The 14,646-nt window shown below is 46.8% G+C and overlaps 1 long non-coding RNA gene across 3 annotated transcripts; it reads right to left on the minus strand.

Annotated features, from left to right (window-relative positions):
* Window positions 1-472: 472 nt before the first annotated feature.
* LOC311530656 lies at window positions 473-13,116 on the minus strand. Of its 3 annotated transcripts, none has more exons than XR_014714037.1 (6): window positions 12,868-13,116; window positions 10,662-10,726; window positions 9,493-9,590; window positions 7,582-7,775; window positions 5,591-5,710; window positions 473-1,863 (listed from the first exon to the last, which is right to left on the minus strand). It is a non-coding gene; the product is annotated as an uncharacterized lncRNA (long non-coding RNA). The 3 variants fall into 3 exon arrangements; XR_014714038.1 differs by having other exon boundaries at window positions 10,578-10,726; XR_014714039.1 differs by having other exon boundaries at window positions 10,578-10,729.
* Window positions 13,117-14,646: the final 1,530 nt, after the last annotated feature.

A 14,646-nucleotide genomic window follows, 5' to 3' on the forward strand; every position in this document is an offset into this window, starting at 1 on the left:
CTGAACATGTCTTCGCTTCCACCCAGAACAAGGTGAAAGTAATGCCCTAAAGGGCAACTATGCCCACAGAAGTTTCTCCCTGAGGTCTCCCAGTTGTATGGCTTATACCCCAAAGAATCAGAATTTATATCCCATCAATTTTTTCTTGTCTGATGTAATTGTGGATGGTCTCATTTCCTATATAAATGTCTAATCCTTTTTATAAGCTTTTGACCTCAGTGACACTTTGTGGCACTGAGTTCCACAGGCGAGCTATGGATTATGTTTAAAATATTTTCTTATTGACTTTCCATTTTTAAACTGTTTTGCCTTCCAGTTTCATACAATACCACCTGTCATGTTTGGCACTTCTCCAATGGGGAATCCTGATGTGGTCTATAAACATTAATGGATTTAGCCTCCAAACCCCTGGCATGGTAGGTATGTTATCCCTGTTTTACATAGGGTGAAAATGAATTACAGAACACTGAAGTGATTTCACATTTGAAGGATTTATTTAGCAGTTTAAATACACATGGCTGGCTTCCTTGAAAGATGATCATTATTATTATTATTATGTATATTGCAGTAGCACCTGAGATCCAGACCCTATTTTGCAGCACACTACGCAGAAGCAAAGCAACAGATAGTCCTAAATCATGAGCACACAATCTAAATAGACAGTAAATTAAGCGGAATATTCTTGTTGATTTAAGCTCTCCAGCTCCAAAAATCTGTTTGCCTCCTGTCATAATACAGAGATCATGTTGTTATTATTGTTTATTTTTACTGTACTAGTGCCCAGAGGCCCCAGTCAGGGGTCCAGGTCCCATTGTGCTAGACGCTGTACACGCACATAACAGGCCCTGCCCTGAAGCACTTACCATCTAAATTTAGGAAGGAGACACCACAAGTGGATACAACCAATAGATGGGGGGGAGTACAAGGCAACAGCGAGATGACTCTGATCAGTGTGCTAAGCAGCCATTACAGCATCAGAAGCGCCAAGTTTAGACCTCGATAAATAAGACCAGCTGGAGAAGAAATATAGACACATGGCCAGGTTCTACTGTCAGTTACATGAGTTCAGTCCCATTGACTTCAGTGGATCATGGATTCCTAAAGGCCCTATGACTTTGGAACTAAGAAAAATGATTATGAGTAAAATGGAAAGTTAGTGGGACTTAGGTGTTATATTCATGGCATACACACGGAGAAGAAGGATCAGAACATAAATACTCTTGCTGGAAGGTTGCAACGTAACACAAATTGATTTCTTAGAATTCTGAATGATAAGACACAAAAGAACTCTGAAACAGAGAGAGACAAAGCAGGCTACAACCAAAGAGGCGCATCTCACCACACCCAGATCACATGTTTCCCTCAGAGCCCCCTAGCCTGGCTGCAGGGCCAGGCAACCCCCTCACACAAAGTGACAGCGTGTCATTTTGAACACGGTTTCCAATACTCCACATTAGGCATCTGACAGTGACACTTTCGAGCATTTTACCCCAAGCTTCATCACTCTGAGACATGATCCCTGCTTTAAAGACAACAGGAAAGCAGGTATTTTCCAGGAAGAATGGAAATATCTCTGAATCTTAAAAGAATTATAATCTGGATTTAAAAGAAACAGAAAAAAAGGCTCATGATCTGTTCCCCTTCCCTGCACTGCAGAAGAAGAGAGACAGCAAATGTAAGAGCTGAACTGATTCAGTGACACTGACCCCCACCCCTCTCAACCTTCCTCCCCTCCAGCTCAATTGCAGAAATCAGTGTTGCAGCAGGTGTAGTCATAAGTAAGGTGAGATTTGTCGGGTGCCCTCACCTTGCCGCAATTTTGCACCGAGGTGCAGTTCAGCTGGTAGTAGAGAGGTAATTTCCCTGAGGAGAGAGACAGAAAAGGGGCATGGTTAGAAAAACATACATCCACTCAGGCACAGCTTGCTATGATCAGCTGGGAGACATTATTATATACCCGTGGTGCAGGCTGTGTGCTGCACTCATTACCCCATATCACTGAGGATACTGCAGAACAGGGAGTTCAGAGGAAGGCAGATTAGATTACAGTCTAAGTACCTACATGGGGAACAAATATTTGATAATGGGCTCTTCCATCTAGCAGAGAAAAGTCTAACACAGCGGCTCTCAACATTTCCAGACTACTGAACCCCTTTCAGGAGGCTGATTTGTCTTGCCTACCCCCAAGTTTCACCTTACCTGAAAACAACTCGCTTACAAAATCAGACATAAAAATACAACAGTGTCATAGCACATTATTACTGGAAAATTGCTGACTTCCTCGTTTTTACCATATGATTATAAAATAAAGTAGTTGGGATGTAAATATTGTACTTACATTTTAGTGTATAGTACGTAGAGCTGTATAAACAAGTCATGGTCTGTATGAAATTTTAGATTGTCCTGACTTCGCTAGGTTTTTTATGTAGCTTGTTGTAAAACTAGGCAAATATCTAGATGAGCTGATGTACCCCCTGGAAAACCTCTGCATAGCCCCAGGAGGTACATGTACCCCTGGTTGAGAACCACTGGTCTAACACCATCCAATGGCTGGAAATTGAAGCTAGATAAATTCAGTCTGGAAATAAGGCAAAAAATGTTAATAGTGAGAGTAATTACCCATTGGAACAACAAGGGTCATGAGGAATTCTCCATCTCTGGCAATTTTTAAATCAAGTTTGGATGATTTTCTAAAAGAACTGCTCTAGGAATTATTTGGGGACAGGTCAGGCTAGATGATCACAACAATCCCTCCTGGCCTTGGTGACATTGATGAGCGCAGGCAAAGCTACCTCACTGCATGACTCCATGCATCATCTTTTTCTGATGCAAACAGTGCCTGGTGGTACCATATGCCAAAGAAGATGTTGGTGGGACTCTTATACTTAATGAGTGGCAACAGGGTGGGGCCCGGGAATTTAAATGTGAATACTTTTGGAGGGGCGCATTAAACACACACACAAATGAAAGGTTTGCACGACCCTCTCCCCCTTTTCTCCCCCCACCTCTGGAGGGGACGCCCAGCAGCCAGGAGGCAACGGGTCCCTCTGGCAGTGGCACTTCCTGCAGCCCAGGGAGGGAGGAAGCAGCAGGGCGGCTGGCTGCCAGCTGAGCTCCACCTCCCCCTACAGCTGCTGCTTCTCCTTCCCTGCTGCTGGGCTCCCATCCCTGCTTTCCAGATCCCCGCTGAGGTGAGTCCGGAGCTGGCTGGAGGCAGCGGCAACATGTAGGACTCCAACAGCAGGGAAGGAGAAGCAGCAGCTATAGGAGGAGGAGGATCTCAGCTGGCAGCCAGCCGCCCTGCTGCTTCCTCCCTCCATGAGCTGCAGGAACACATGGAGATTTGGGGGGGTGCACTCCTTTGCCCCCCCCTTGTGCACACCCCTCACTGGCAAATACCACTGGGTGCTTCTGTAGCATCTCCTATTCAAGAATCTCCAAGGGATTTAGGGAGCAAAATGTTGTTCTCACTTTACGCCACACAGCAGAGCTGAGCCTCAATTCTCCAAGAGAACAAAATGTCATTGAAATGTTAGATCCATTTAAAAAAAATGAATTTTTTCATGGACATGTTTATTTACCTTTCTCACTTTCTGAAGATTTCTGATAGAGCTAAAGAGAAGAAAAGAAATGGGTGTTTGTGGGGGGGGAAGCCTGTTGGTTGTTCAGTAATTTTTCCACATTTTGGTTGTTGTTTTCATCGTACATATTTCTGTATTGTCAATTTTACTCACCGGATGAGATACCTATATATATGGTATGAGTAGTTCCATTTTGCTGTGAGTAGTTTTACTGACTTTGGGATTGTGAATATATATGATCTCTGAATCCTTAAAAAACAAAAACAGAACAACTCTGGATTTAGAGAGAGAAAAAGAGAAAAGGAAACTAATCTTTTAAAAAAATAAATAGCATTTGAAAATTCTTCAGTGAAAAGTGACAGATTAAAAATTGTTATTTGCGATGTTGTTACGCCTGTGTTGGTCCCAGGATATTAAAGCAAGAAGGTGGATGAGGTAATATCTTTTATTGGACCAACTTCTGTTGGTGAAAGACACAAGCCAGGGCCATCCTTACCCATACGCAAAGTACGCAGCTGCATTGGGCTCCAGCCCCTGCTCCACCCCTTCCCCAAAACCCCCGCCCCTGCTCTGCCCCCACCCCGCCTCTTCCCGCCCCTGCTCCACCCCAACATGCCCCCCCCCAGACTCCACCCCTTCCCATGAGGACTGCAGTAGGGGTTGGGCCTGCACTCACCTGGCAGCGATACGTGGAGCGACCCAGCCCCAGGCCGCTCTGTGCCACCGGCTCCCAGCCTTCTCGCCGGTAAATGCTGGGGGCCAATTCCCCCTGCCCCCCAAGCCCCAAAGCTGGGACCCAGGGGAGCAGAGCAGAGTGAGCTGGGGCTGGGTCACTCCACTTCCCACCGCCCCGTGAGTATGGGGTCGGGCCTGCCCTGCACTCACTGGGCAGCAGGAAGTGGAACGACCCAGCCTCAACCTGCTCTGCTCTGCCGGCTCTTGCTGGGGGGCGGTTTCCCCCCTGCCCCCCAGCCTGCTCCTGCTCCCCTGCGGAGGCCTGGGGCCACACACACACCCCTGCAGCGGGGGGTGCTTAGGGCACCAAAATGGCTAGGGACGGCCCTGACACAAGCTTTCAAGCTTCCACAACTTCGACAACCACCATCTGTCCATCAAACTCTCTCTCGAATAGTGGATCTCAATGAGGGATACGCGTACCCCAGGGGTAAACAGAGGTCTCCCAGAGGGTACATCAACTCATCTAGATATTTGCCTAGTTTTGCAACAGGCTACATAAAAAGCACTAGTGAAGTTAGTACAGACTAAAATTTCATACAGACAATGACTTATTTATATTACTGTATATATTATACACTGAAATGTAAGTATAATATTTATATTCATTTATTTAATAATTATATGGTAAAAATGAGAAAGTCAGCAATTTTTCAGTAATAGTGGCTGTGACACGTTTGTATTTTTATGTCTGATTTTGCAAGCAAGTAGTTTTTAAGTGAAGTGGAACTTGGGGGTATGCAAGACAAATCAACCTCCTGAAAGGGGTACAGTACTCTGGAAAGGTTCAGAGCCACTGATCTAGAATACTCCTGCACCAGCAACACCTTCTGCAATTAAAAATAAATATTTTGACCAGCTCTGCTACACACAGTCCCAGACAACTGTGTGTAGCAGAAAGCACGGAAACACAAGTGACTTCTAAGTGACACAGCAAGACCTCAGGCCTGCAAAAAATACACCAATGGGCTCTACTTCATGCACAATTGATGTTGTTGTTATTATCACACTTAGAAGGCCGAGTCATGAACCATGACATCAGTGTGCCATGAGTATTTCCGTTGAGTCTGAGATTGTGGATTGAATTTGGCGTTGTGGGCAATGCTTGCGAAGAAAGCAATTACTGCTTTCTTTCAACTTTCCCCCTCCCCATATCCCAGTCTGACTGTTGCTGCCCTGTCCATCAAGTCTGTGGCTGCACAACTTTTGCTACTGGGATAACCCCACTATAAGTACACAGTTCGATGTCAGTGGTCCTTGAAATCCGTACATACCAAGAGAAGCTTTAATGTTCACACATCTCTCCCTCCATCCACACGTCGTTTCACCTGATCCCTGAACGCATCCAAAGAGTAGAAACTTGCGTTTGCAGACATTGCAGCGCAGAGCCTCCGCTACGTCAGATAAACAGAAGAAACAACTCAGGGCTTCATCTGACAGTGAGTGGGGTGGCATAATGGAGCATTGGCTATTGAAGTCAGTGGGTGTAGGAGCAGACCCACAGCACAAGCCCTAGTACTGCTCCAAAGAAAAACAATAGTTGGTGTGGGTGTAGACAGCATTTCACACTTCGTCCACTAGGGGGACGCATTAAGGGTGTCATCAGTTTGTTGGTCCCGGTCATATATCTTACAGCTCTCTCTCTAGATATCTTAGGAATTTATACGGGCCCTGTTACCATACTGTCTTAGTACCTCAAGTCTTTAATTCATTTATCCTCACAACACCCATACAAGGCAGGGAAGTGCTGTTTTACCAATGGGAAATAAGCCTAGAGAGACAAGGGCCTGGTCTACACTAACTAGGGTTGCCAGTTTTGGTTGGATGTATTCCTGGAGGTTTCATCCCAGGGCATAATCTTTATTGAAAGATTAATCTTTAGGTGTTTTATTCCAATTGTTTTCAATTGGTTTCTTTGAGTGATTCCAATATCTTTGAACAGGGGTGTGAGATATCCACACTTCAGAGGAGCGTTGTTAAGACAATGTAGACAGCGCTGGGTCAACAGAAGAATTCTCAGGGCGACCTAGCTTCCGCCTCTCAGGGAGGTGGATTACCTTTGGGAGAACCCCTCTCGTTGGCGTAGGTAGTGTCTGCACTGAAGCACTACCGTGGCACAGCTGCCGTGGCACCAGTGTAGCATTTTAAGTGTAGACAAGCTCTATAGCTGGGTCTTCCACCGTCTAAACCAGGGGTTCAGTTGGCTTAACTACATCTCTCAGGGCTGTGGACTGTTCAGTGTAGACCAGCCCTACGACCCGGAGCCTCCAAGGCAGGGATTAGATTCTGCCAGAGCTCTCCGGAGTAGAGCTTTGGTAAATATTTTCAAGGCCTGAGCCCTGGCGCTTCCTGTGGAGCTGAAGCCCTGAGCCCTGGCATGCCCCCAGGGACTAAAGCCCCGAGTCCTGGAGTGCCACAGAAGCCCCAAACCTTGGCACACTCACGAGGCTAAAGCCCCAAGATACCTGCTCAGGGGTGCCAGAATGGGGTGGGCCAAGGGGCCATGGCTTGTCCACTTTTCGCCCTGGCCCCCGCCCCTCCTCTTCTCCCTGAAGCCCAGCCCCTAGGCCAGGCCAGAAGCCAAAGCTGGGTTGGGATAAGAGCCACATGAGCAGCTGCAGACTCTCCATCTGCCCTGGGCAGGGAGTCCGGGGGGTGGAGACATTGGCCGGGAGTTGAATAATAATAATAATAATAATAATAGAAAAGGGAATAGAGGGGTGGGTGACAGAAAGAGACAGCCTAACTCTATTCGAAGATATGCCACTAAGAAGGCAGGTGGAGGGGCCTGGGGTCCCCGGCAGGGCTCAGGGGTAAGGGTGGGGGGCCCTGGAGTGGGCAAGGCATTGTGGACCCCAATCACACACACTTTTAGGAAGAATCTGTCACCCCTGACCCTGCTCCACGACTGAAACCCGGAGCCCCAAATCTGTGGGGAGGGGAGGGGGGAGAATGGGGGCTCTGGGAAATACTGTATGAGAATTTATGCCCTGCTCAAAAGGTATTGGAATCAATCAAAGAAAGAAAATGAAAACAATGGGAATAAGACACCTAAATACTGTTGAAGAACTGGGGCTAAGGCATGGAGAGAACATGGAACTGAACCCAAGCCAATGGACTAGCCTTTCTTTATAAGCTAAACAAACCCTTGTACTGCAGTGTCTAATAACCAACCCATTGGAAATTCATATCTGAATTCTGTTCTAGCATCTGGATGTTGTTCTTTTAAAAATTCAATTTAATTCAACTTTTGTCCTGGACTTACCTCCTGCAAAACACAAGAGAGTGGCAAGTCCCACGAAAAAAACCTTCATGTCAGCAGAGAAAGAGGCAAGATGAACCAGACAGCCTGAGTGTGCTTCAGCAGAACACCACCAGGGATATCTCCAGAACTGGCTGTGTTGGAGCAGAGTTTCAGTCTTGCTTTCTCTGATCCTGTCGGCTTATGCGGTGCCTGCCCTATTGTAGGGTGGGAAAAGTGAGTTTTAAAATTGCTTTACAGTAAAGAGTACAAATTGCCTGCTCCAGGGACCTTCTGACTTCCCCCAAGAAAAAAACTGAGTGGTCATCACATTTCCAAAAAAGGTTGTGAAGGAAGCCTCCAAGGAACACACACAATAGCCGGACCTGTCTGCCTTTATATTTTCTTTCATTAACCATCTTTTTGAATAGGCTTGAAACTGAGGCTGTGACCACATGAATGTAATTAACAATCCGTGGACAATTTTTGCAACAATGGCTATTTTTCTTTTGGAGCTCTATCCCAATCGCAAATCAGCCAACAAACCATAATAAAATGCTGCTGACAAATATAATCTGGGCCCACATGTCTCATTCTGATCAGCTCCCTTTAAGAAAGATGTAGCTGAGATTCAGATTTTAAGGTGAGAAGGGATGATTGTGATCATTCTAGTCTGACCTTCAGCATAGCACAAGATATAGAGTTTCACCTACAGATTCCTTCACTGGAGGGATTTATTCTTGGCTTGGAAAAGGTCCAGAGTAGGTCAGCAAAACTGGTCAGAGTAATATGATGAGATATTTCAGGGACTAGAATTTTTTTAGCCTGATAGAGAGAAGATCTAGAGTTAGATTGGGAGTAAATCTGTTTTTCATATTTTCCTTTTAAACTAATACTGGGAAGTTTGCTGGTATGTTTCATTTGAGAGAAAGAAAGAAAGAAATGAATATAGTCATGAGCACATAGGGCAGAAAATACACAGATGGGTGCGCTCTTCTGGCTCAGGTCCTCAGTGCTGTAAATCAGCATAGCTCCTTTGAAGTCAATGATCCTAAATTTGTTTAGGTCAACTAAGGATCTGGCCCTCCCTGTTTTGTAATCCATCTTCCCAGGGCCCATAAGTGCCCTGGCTTGAATCATCTTTACTTTTCTATTCAGTCATCTCTTATGATAAACACCCCCTGTTCCCTTTGGCTGAGCTCCAAGCCCTGAAGCAAACACAAAAGCCACCTTCAGTGCCAATAATGTAGCTGCTGAACTCCATGCTACAAGTAGAAAACAATGTTCTCTTATGAGTTACTGGACTTCATGCAAGACAAAGGACTTGCTAGAACCACAGGTTTCCTCTTTCTCTGGATCTACTACCAAAGAAGGGATTTTGACTACCCTAGAAATTACTAGTCTAAGCTTCTACTATTGGAGGGGACGACAGGACCTGCCAGCAAATGACCTGTCACCAGGACACATTTATAAGACCAAAGACAGGCAAGTGCATGAATGTGCAAAATGTTGGGGGTGCAGCCCATTTGAAAATTTGTATTGAGCTGGAAATGATTAAATACCTTCCACCCAACACAGGGCTAAGTGCTACAAACTTTATATTAGAAGTCCTATGCTTTACCAACTGAGCTAAGCAGGCTCATGTAGAACACCCTAGCTGATCCTGTACTTAAGTAGCTGCCTATGAAACATCACCTTCTGTAATAAAGGTGTGTCTTGACCTTTGGTATAAAAGCAACTCAGAACAGTTGGACCCGTGTTCTGCTTTCACTGATTTTAGAGGGTGAATCTTGTGCAGTTTATATTCTTTAAACAGGCCTAACGAAAGCTACAGGTGTTAGCTGGAGCCCAGCATAGGAAGAAGAAAGAAAGATGATGAACACTTTATGTAGAAAAGTCAAATGCAATTCAAATCTTATTGGGGGAATCTCTTACCATGCGATATCCAGCCAAGCAGCCTGCTGGCAAACTTAAGTCCGAGCGTCTGCCGTCTCAAGGTCTCCGCCTGCCTTCTCACAAGATCCACCACAGCTCTACATACAAAATAATTCTGTTTGAACCAATGGTCACAGGTTATTCAGTCCCTGGGGTGGGGGTGGGGATATTGTTTCCCTGGAACAATGCTTTCCCCCACACACCTTGCACCTGAGTAATCATGAGCCTCACCCTCCTTTCCAGCACTGTGCTTCCCAAACACAGATAAGTTAACTCTATGTATGTCTACACTGCCGTGTAAGGCCAGGGTTAGTAGAACTCCAGTTCATAGGCGCTGACTCCGTGGGTGCTCCAGGGCTTGAGCACCCACAGAAAAAAAATGAGTGGGTGCTTAGCACCCACCGGCAGCCAAGCCACCCCCCCTTTCCCCCCCAGCACCTCCTGCATACCATGGAACAGTTATTCAGTGGTGTGCAGGAGGCGCTGGGTGGGAGGGGGAGGACTGGGGATGAAGACCAGGGATGGGGCTGGCATTAGGGGGTAGCAAGCAGGGCAATTGCCCAGGGCCCCATGCCACAGGGGTCCCCATAAAGCTAAGTTGCTTAGGCTTTGGCTTTAGCCCCAGGTGGCAGGGCTGGAAGCCCTGGGTTTCAGCCCCACACTGCGAGGCTTCAGCTTTCTGTCCTGGGCCCCAGCAAGTCTAACACTGGCCCTGCTTTGCGGCCCCCCTGAAACCTGCTCACGGCCCCCTGGTTGAAAACCGCTGGGCTAAACCACTTGAGTGGTCAGAGTCCTATAACTCCTTCTCACATTCCCCCTCCCCACATGTTCCCAAAAGGACCCGCACAATTCAATCCTGCCCACTGGAAATTCATGGGGAAAGAATCACTGAGTGACTCAGCTTACTACAGCCAAAGAACCATGGGCCATTCTCCCAGACACACAGTTGAGTGTGGACACAGTCATTTGGGTACAGATTTGCCATGTGACTAGGCTAAAACCCAAGCACCAACCACCTGGACTAACTCTGCAGTGAAGACATACTGTATGTGAGTTGATTCCTAGATCGCCCGGAAAGAACTAACCATTTGAATGGTCCTCTTTCTGCAGATCCCAGCCTTCCTGCATGCCAGGGAGTCAGTCCCCACCCTGGAGCTGGGAATACACACCTGAGGAGAAGTGGGGTAGGGATACAATGGAGACCAGGAGGATAGGCATTGTCCACCTTGAAGTTCTGCTGGGGGAAAAAAATGGAGAGTTAACTTCCACTGAGCACTGTGTGCCAGGGAACTCATCCTTGAAACAATCCATTCATGGAGACAGAGGGATGGATCAGAATCAGGATGCAGGTACATGTCCTCTCTGCAGAAGACCCTGTCTTCTTTCAGATCCCCTATGGTCTTTGGGATCTGAGAGTACAGAGCCAAAGGCCATCTGGGGCTGGGGAATCCAACCTCATCCCCTGATAGAATCGTCCTAGAGAACTCAACACATGGATCCTCCATGAATGTTCTGTTCTGAGCCCATCAGTCCAACTCCACCCACTTGTTGGGGAGTCACAGAGACAGAATGGGAGAAGGACTAAAGACCACCAGTATCTGCACTTACAGTAAATTGTTATTGGTGTAGGACATGCCTTCTGCCCTTGTCCCAGTTCTGCAGAGGAAGCCAAAATAATTCAAAGGTTCCTTTTTCTCTATGGTATGTTCTGACACCAAACACAGAGATCAGTTCAATCCTGTGTTCCAAAAAAAGGAACGCCAGCCATGCAGTGTTCTGTCCTTTTGAAAACCAGGGATACAATATATATATATTTTAAAAAAAACCCTCCTAATAATGTGGGTTATACCAGACCTTTTGTGAGCAGAGAATCTCTACTGTCCATTATCCTTCTAGGTCAGTACATATGGATATTTAATCTTTGTTTTGTATCTCCAAGGTTGTTCTGTTCTAGATCTAGGCACCAACTCTCTCTGTGTTTTCCTTCAAGATACAAGACCCTAAAGGCGGAGATTTGCCTGCACTTTGAGGGAAAAAGTAGACCATCATTTGGGAGCTTAGAAGAATCCTAGTGTCAGGATGGCCGAGTAGTCTAAGACGCCAGACTCAAGGCTCTATCTTCCCCTCTCCTGGGTATTCTGGCCTCTGTATAGAGGCATGGGTTCAAATCCCACTTCTGACACATCTTTTTGGGGGGAAGGATAGCTCAGTGGTTTGAGCATTGGCCTGCTAAACCCAGAGTTGTGAGCTCAATCCTTGAGGGATCCATTTAGGGATCTGGGGCAAAAATTGGGGCTTAGTCCTGCTTTGAGCAGGGGGTTGGACTAGATGATCTGCTGAGGTCCCTTCCAACCCTGATATTCTATGATTAATCCCAACACTTGGTCCTGCATATTTAGCTCCCAGCCAGCAGTTTCTCCCTCTTTCGTTTCTTTTGAGCTAACTACAAATAGCATCATATCTCCTTTTCATGTCAGAAACATCTATTGACTGATGATCACATTTCCCCTGCTTGGAACTTTCCTGGCTTCTGCACTACCCCGGTGAAGTGGGCTAGCGAAAGGATCTGAGTCCTCGCTCCCACTTCCTCTATCCAGAGGCCTCCCTGTCCTTGAGGACTCCCCTTCCACTCTTCTGTCTGGCAGAGTCCTCATAACCCCAACAAGGCTGGGCCCAGGATTCCTGGGGGGCTTGACACCCAACCGTGCTGTGGTCACCTAGGACAGGGGCTAGGGTGTCCCCACTCCGGGGTACTCTGTCTGCACTGGGCACTTCCCTGACCCACTGATCATTACATACAATTTAAAGCAAATACAAGTCATTTAAATCAACAACTAATTTTAAAAAGAATAAGGAAAAATGGGAAAGGTTAAAGGAAACACATCATCCCACTCTGTGGCAGGGAACGTCACAAACAGTGTCTCTGGAATGTCAGGGCAGTTCACAGTCTGTTCCCTGTAGGTCCCAGGCCTCCTTCTGAGGCCCTGGCCGTGCTGCAGGGATGCTGTGGGTTGGACACTTGCTCTGGTGGTGGCCACACACTCTCAGGCTCTAGGTGGCAGGGCCCTTCTTCCCAGCATTGCCCCCGCCCTGTCAGGGTTACCAACCCCTCTCTGAGTCTGGCCTGCAGAGCCTCCTGGCTCAGATATCAATCAAACTGTGCTGGACCTGCTGCCCAGGTTCCCCCCCACTCTCCCCAGCTGCTCACCACACCCGGCTCCGGACTGCTCCAGCCCCAGCCCCACTCTGCCTCAGCACGGCTGTGCTCTGCATTCAGCTCCCTGGGCTGCTTCTCTGGCTCTGGTTACTACAGCTCTCCTCCCAGGACAGGTCTGCTCTACAGGCTGCTTCTGTGACTCTGCTCCCAGCACTGACCTGCTTCCTGGGCTGCTTTTCTGCCCGCTCTGGCTCTGGTTGCTGCAGCTCTGCTCCCAGGGCAAGTCTGCTCTGCCTGGGCTGTGCCTCTGGCTTTGGGGCTGCAGCTCTGCTCCCAGCACAGGGTCTGCTCTCTCTGGGATTCTTTTCTGGTCCCTCTGGATCTGGCACAGCTCTGCTCCCCAGCTCAGCTTGGGCTACTGCTTTCTCCTTAGCTTGGCCCCACTCTGTCTGACCCATGCAATTCCAGCTCACCCGGAGGAGGACGGGACTTCCCTGGCCTCCTGATTCCCTGATTAGCCTGCCCGCCCTGTCATTCAGGTTGACCTGAAGCATTGGTCTCTCCCCATTGTTCCTGGGGACTGTCAGTCTCAGGGTCCTGATTTCCCATCGACCCTTCCCCCTTTAGTACTGGGTGCTAGCAAGTAAAACACCCCCACTGAATGTTAGTAAGGGGGCTACAGTCCCCTTACAGTTTTTTTTGAGCTAACTACAAATAGCCACATGTCCCCTTTTCATGTCAGAAACATCTATTGACTGATGATCACATTTCCCTTGCTTTCCTGTCTAGGCAGAGTCAGGGTGTTAGGAATCAGAAAATAATCACTGGAAATTTCTAAGCCAGCCTTTTAACATACAACATCACTTTCCCCTGTTAAAATAACTCTTATTTTTTTCTATAACACTCCTTCAAATGATGTTAACACAAGCTCTGAGCTACTAATTTCCTTACTGTTCCCTTCATATTTTTAGCAGAATACATTGACATAGAAGAGAAACAGAAAACAAATTAAAACAATTTTCATTATTAATTGAGGGCATGTCTTCTTTTATATAAAAAAAGTCGGTTTATTACCATCTTGTTTTACTCTCAAGCCTGTTTTTATAAATCACCACTGATGAAGTAACAAGGAGTTACAGAAATGTACAAGGAATTAATACAATGTAGTTGAAATCTTCAGCCTGAAAAAATCTGTATGAAAATAAAGAGGGGCTGCGTGGAGACTATGAGAGGGAAGTAGTTATTTGCAGCCCAGTGCAGAGCTGGAGACAATGTAGAAAGAAGTAGAGTACAGATCACTGAAGGGGGACAATTAGCTGCTGAAGAGTTATTTTTTCCCTCTCTTGTCTGGGGTAGAACAGAAGGGGAGAAAAATCCTCTCGCTCTCATAGGATAATGGAACCATCAATCTGTCCTCTCTTCATGTTGTATTAAAGCTCAGAGACAGAAAAAGACATTTCCTGTCTAAGATCGTCCTGAGAACAGAGAATGCATTTCAATTCAGGTTGAGAGGATAACCAAAATAATGACACTGTACCTTAAGCAGGAAAATATACCGCACAACATGGGGCACAAACCCACAACCCTGAGATTAAGAGTCTCATGCTCTACTGACTGAGCTAGCCAGGCTGTACTTATAGGGTGGTCCCATGCATAGTGACAGTGTGGAAGGAGCCCTATGGCCATTTCGGCTCTGAGGTGTCTTTTCTGACAATAACCTTCTTTCCTGGTTCTTTCACCCTGTTCTAAATAGGAGCTGTTACAAGGCTCCAGGCGCTTGAGGGTTCACCACCGGATAGACACAGCATGATGGATCACCCCCACCTCTCTGCTTTACACACCACAAGCCAACTCCCGCTTTAAATAGGGTTGTGTTACTGTAATGAAAGCCAGTTTCACTTTCTCCTTTTCTGCTGCTCTTCATTCACAAACCTGACACCCCCAAAAGGTGCATTCCCCTACCCCCTCTAGCCTCCTTTATTCAACCTTATATTAAC

This window comes from Lepidochelys olivacea (assembly GCF_965140295.1).
Source record: "Lepidochelys olivacea isolate rLepOli2 genome assembly, chromosome: 14".
In the NCBI taxonomy this organism is placed as follows: domain Eukaryota; kingdom Metazoa; phylum Chordata; order Testudines; family Cheloniidae; genus Lepidochelys; species Lepidochelys olivacea.